The sequence below is a fragment of the Triticum urartu genome, chromosome 4A (genome assembly GCF_056163025.1).
Source record: "Triticum urartu cultivar PI428250 chromosome 4A, HENAU_Tu73, whole genome shotgun sequence".
Classification (NCBI taxonomy): Eukaryota; Viridiplantae; Streptophyta; class Magnoliopsida; order Poales; family Poaceae; genus Triticum; species Triticum urartu.
In genome coordinates this window covers 12,466,031-12,472,030 of record NC_141876.1, presented here as the reverse complement: position 1 = coordinate 12,472,030, position 6,000 = coordinate 12,466,031, and positions in this window count along the sequence as shown.

The following is a 6,000-nucleotide window of genomic DNA, read 5'->3' as shown; positions in this document are numbered from 1 at the left end:
TAGTATGCAAAAGCTATGCCCATTTTTACAAATTTCAGAGAGATTTTGCAAATAAAGTCAAAATTCACATTTGCAAATTTTCCCAACAACTAGACCACATATCACATGGGAAACTTATTTTCTATTATTTTTTGACATTTCCATCATTTTCTTTTATTTTTTTTAAAACTGAAAAGGCGATCCACAGGGGGGGTAGAGTTTGAAAATGGGACCTTTAGTACCGGTTCGTGGCACGAACCGGGACTAAAGGTCTGAACCCCATTAGTCCCGGTTCGTGCCTCAAACCGGGACTAAAGGTCTAACCTTTAGTCCCGGTTGGTGCCACCAACTGGGACTAATGGGCATCACACCCTTTAGTCCCGGTTCGTGGCACGAACCGGGACTAATTTTTCATCCGAGTAGATGATTTTTCATATAAAAAACTTTTTCATCCGAGTAAGTATGCAAAAGTTATGCCCATTTTTACAAATTTCAGAGAGATTTTGCAAATAAAGTCAAAATTCACATTTCCAAATTTTCCCAACAACTAGACCACATATCACATGGGAAACTTATTTTCTTTTATTTTTTTGACATTTCCATCATTTTCTTTTATTTTTTTTAAAACAAAAAAGGCGATCTACCGGGGGGGTAGAGTTTGAAAATGGGACCTTTAGTACCGGTTCGTGGCACGAACCGGGACTAAAGGTCTCAACCCCATTAGTCCCGGTTCGTGCCTCAAACCGGGACTAAAGGTCTAACCTTTAGTCCCGGTTCGTGCCTCAAACCGGGACTAAAGGTCTAACATTTAGTCCCGGTTGGTGCCACCAACCGGGACTAATGGGCATCACACCCTTTACTCCCGGTTCGTGGCACGAACCGGGACTAAAGGGCCCAGGTGAACCGGGACTAATTTTTCATCCGAGTAGATGATTTTTCATATAAAAAACTTTTTCATCCGAGTTAGTATGCAAAAGTTATGCCCATTTTTACAAATTTCAGAGAGATTTTGCAAATAAAGTCAAAATTCACATTTGCAAATTTTCCCAACAACTAGACCACATATCACATGGGAAACTTATTTTCTTTTATTTTTTTGACATTTCCATCATTTTCTTTTATTTATTTTTTAAACTGAAAAGGCGATCCACGGGGGGGGGGGGGGGTAGAGTTTGAAAATGGGACCTTTAGTACCGGTTCGTGGCACGAACCTGGACTAAAGGTCTCAACCCCATTAGTCCCGGTTCGTGCCTCAAACCGGGACTAAAGGTCTAACCTTTAGTCCCGGTTGGTGCCACCAACCGGGACTAATGGGCATCACACCCTTTAGTCCCGGTTCGTGGCACGAACCGGGACTAAAGGGCCCAGGTGAACCGGGACTAATTTTTCATCCGAGTAGATGATTTTTCATATAAAAAACTTTTTCATCCGAGTTAGTATGCAAAAGTTATGCCCATTTTTACAAATTTCAGAGAGATTTTGAAAATAAAGTCAAAATTCACATTTGCAAATTTTCCCAACAACTAGACCACATATCACATGGGAAACTTATTTTCTTTTATTTTTTTGACATTTCCATCATTTTTTTTTATTTTTTTAAAAACTGAAAAGGCGATCCACAGGGGGGGTGTAGAGTTTGAAAATGGGACCTTTAGTACTGGTTCGTGGCACGAACCGGGACTTAAGGTCTCAACCCCATTAGTCCCGGTTCGTGCCTCAACCTTTAGTCCCGGTTGGTGCCACCAACCGGGACTAATGGGAATCACACCCTTTAGTCCCGGTTCGTGGCACGAACCGGGACTAAAGGGCCCAGGTGAACCGGGACTAATTTTTCATCCGAGTAGATGATTTTTCATATAAAAAACTTTTTCATCCGAGTTAGTTTGCAAAAGTTATGCCCATTTTTACAAATTTCAGAGAGATTTTGCAAATAAAGTCAAAATTCACATTTGCAGATTTTTCCCAATAACTAGACCACATATCACATGGGAAACTTATTTTCTTTTATTTTTTTGACATTTCCATCATTTTCTTTTATTTTTTAAAAAACTGAAAAGGCGATCCACGGCGGGGGGGTGGGTAGAGTTTGAAAATGGGACCTTTAGTGCCGGTTCGTGGCACGAACCGGGACTAAAGGACTCAACCCCATTAGTCCCGGTTCATGCCTCAAACCGGGACTAAAGGTTAGACCTTTAGTCCCGGTTGGTGCCACCAACCGGGACTAATGGGCATCACACCCTTTAGTCCCGGTTCGTGGCACGAGCCGGGACTAAAGGGCCCAGGTGAACCGGGACTAATTTTTCATCCGAGTAGATGATTTTTCATATAAAAAACTTTTTCATCCGAGTTAGTATGCAAAAGTTATGCCCATTTTTACAAATTTCAGAGAGATTTTGCAAATAAAGTCAAAATTCACATTTGCAAATTTTCCCAACAACTAGACCACATATCACATGGGAAACTTATTTTCTTTTATTTTTTTGACATTTCCATCATTTTCTTTTATTTTTTAAAAAACTGAAAAGGCGATCCACTGGGGGGGGTAGAGTTTGAAAATGGGACCTTTAGTACCGGTTCGTGGCACGAACCTGGACTAAAGGTCTCAACCCCATTAGTCCCGGTTCGTGCCTCAAACCGGGACTAAAGGTCTAACCTTTAGTCCCGGTTGGTGCCACCAACCGGGACTAATGGGCATCACACCCTTTAGTCCCGGTTCGTGGCACGAACCGGGACTAAAGGGCCCAGGTGAACCGGGACTAATTTTTCATCCGAGTAGATGATTTTTCATATAAAAAACTTTTTCATCCGAGTTAGTATGCAAAAGTTATGCCCATTTTTACAAATTTCAGAGAGATTTTGCAAATAAAGTCAAAATTCACATTTGCAGATTTTTCCCAATAACTAGACCACATATCACATGGGAAACTTATTTTCTTTTATTTTTTTGACATTTCCATCATTTTCTTTTATTTTTTAAAAAACTGAAAAGGCGATCCACAGGGGGGTAGAGTTTGAAAATGGGACATTTAGTATCAGTTCGTGGCACGAACCGGGACTAAAGGTCTCAACCCCATTAGTCCCGGTTCGTGCCTCAAACCGGGACTAAAGGTCTAACGTTTAGTCCCGGTTGGTGCCACCAACCGGGACTAATGGGCATCACACCCTTTAGTCCCGGTTCGTGGCACGAACCGGGACTAAAGGGCCCAGGTGAACCGGGACTAATGACTTAGCCGTACGAACCGGGATAAATGCTCACATTAGTCCCGGTTCGTGACTGAACCGGGACTAATGTGAAAATTGCCCCGTGACCATAGCCCTGTTTTCTACTAGTGACAAGACCGAGACATCTATCTGGTCAATAACCAACAACGGGATCTGGGTACCCATGTTGGCTCCCACATGTTCCATGATGATCTCATCGGATGAACCACGATGTCAAGGATTCAATCAATCCCGTATACAATTCCCTTTGTTTACTGGTATGATACTTGCCCGAGATTCGATCGTCGGTATCCCGATACCTTGTTCAATCTCGATACCGGCAAGTCTCTTTACTCTTTCCGTAACACATCATCCCATGATCAACTCCTTGGTCATATTGTGCACATTATGATGATGTCCTACCGAGTGGGCCCAGAGATACCTCTCCGTTACATGGAGTGATAAATCCCAGTCTCGATTCGTACCAACCCAACAGACACTTTCGGAGATACCCGTAGTGCACCTTTATATCCACCTAGTTACTTTGTGACGTTTGGTACACCCAAAGCATTCCTACGGTATCCGGGAGTTGCACAATCTCATGGTCTAAGGAAATGATACTTGACATTAGAAAAGCTTTAGCATACGAACTACACGATCTTTTGCTAGGCTTAGGATTGGGTCTTGTCCATCACATCATTTTCCTAATGATGTGATCCCGTTATCAACGACATCCAATGTCCATGGTCAGGAAACCGTAACCATCTATTGATCAACGAGCTAGTCAACTAGAGGCTTCCTAGGGACATGGTGTTGTCTATGTATCCACACATGTATCTGAGTTTCCTATCAATACAATTCTAGCATGGATAATAAACGATTATAATGAACAAGGAAATATAATAATAACCAATTTATTATTGCCTCTAGGGCATATTTCCAACAATCTCCCACTTGCACTAGAGTCAATAATCTAGTTCACATCGCTATGTGATTAACACTCATAGGTCACATCGCCATGTGACTAACACCCAAGAGTTTACTAGAGTCAATAATCCAGTTCACATCATTCATGTTATGCTTGTGAGAGAGGTTATAGTTAACGGGTCTGCAACAATCAAATCCGCATGTACTTCGCAAAACTTTATGTCATATCGTAGATGCTGCTACCACGTTCCACTTGGAGCTATTCCAAATGGTTGCTCCATTATACGTATCCGGTTTTTCTACTCATAGTCATCCGGATAGGTGATAAAGCTTTGCATCGACGTAACTCTTAACGTCGAACTCTTTATCACCTCCATAACCGAGAAATATTTCCTTATTCCTCTAAGGATAATTTTGACCACTGTCCAGTTATCCACTCCTGGATCACATTTGTACCCTCTTGCCAGACATGTGGCAAGGAACAAATCAGGTGCGGTACTCAGCATGGCATGCCGTATAGAGCCTATGAAAAAGCATAGGGGACGACCTTCGTCATTCCTCTTTCTTCTGCCGTGGTCAAGCTTTGAGTCTTACTCAACTTCACACCTTACAACTCAGGTAAGAATCCCCTTCTTTGACTGATCTATTTTGAACTCCTTCAAAATCATGTCAAGGTGTGCGTTCTTTGAAAGTATCATCAGGCGTTTTGATCTATCTCTATAGATCTTGATGCCCAATATGTAAGCAGCTTTATCCAGGTCTTCCTTTGAAAATCACTCTTCAAACAACCGTTTATGCTTTCCAGAAATTCTACATTATTTCAGATCAACAATATGTCATCCACATATGCTTATCAGAAATGTTGTAGTGCTCCCACTCACTTTCTTGTAAATACAAGTTTCTAGCAAACATTGTATAAACCTAAAAGCTTTGATCACTCTGTCAAAGCATATATTCCGACTCCGAGATGCTTGCTCTAGTCCATAGAAGGATTGCTAGAGCCAGCATACCTTTTAGCATCCTTAGGATCGACAAAACCTTTTATTGTATCACATACAACTTTTTCTTATGAAAACTGGTAAGAAAACTTGTTTTTACTTCCATCTGTCAGATTTCATAATCGAAAAATATAGCTAATGCTAACATGATTCCGACGGACTTAAGCATCGCTACAGGTGAGAAAATCTCACCGTAGTCAACTCCTTGAACTTGTGAAAAGACTCTTTGCCACAAGTCGAGCTTCATAAACGGTAACATTACCGTCCACGTCCATCTTCTTCTTAAAGATCCATTTATTTCAATGGCTTGCCGATCAACGGGCAAGTCCACCAAAGTCCATACTTTGTTCTGATACATGGATCCTATCTCGGATTTCATGGCTTCTAACCATTTGTCGGAATACAGGCCCACCATCGCTTCTCCATAGCTCGTAGGTTCATTGTTGTCTAACAACATGATATCTAAGACAGGATTACCGTACCACTCAGGAGTAGTACATATCCTTGTCGACCTACGAGGTTCGATAGCAACTTGATCCGAAGCTTCATGATCACTATCACTAACTTCCTCTTCAACAGACGTAGGCGCCACAGAAACATCTTTCTGTGTTGCACCACTTTCCGGAAGTAGAGGTTCAACAACCTCATCAAGTTCTATCTTCCTCCCACTCAATTCTTTCGAGAGAAACTCCTTCTCGAGAAAGGACCCGTTCTTAGCGAAAAACACTTTGCCATCGGATCTAAGATAGAAGGTATACCCAACTATTACCTTTGGGTATCCTATGAAGATGTATTTGTCCGCTTTCGGTTCGAGCTTTTTCGGCTGAAGCCTTAAGCATCGCAGCACCAAATATTAAGAAACGACAACTTTGGTTTCTTGCCAAACCAATGTTCA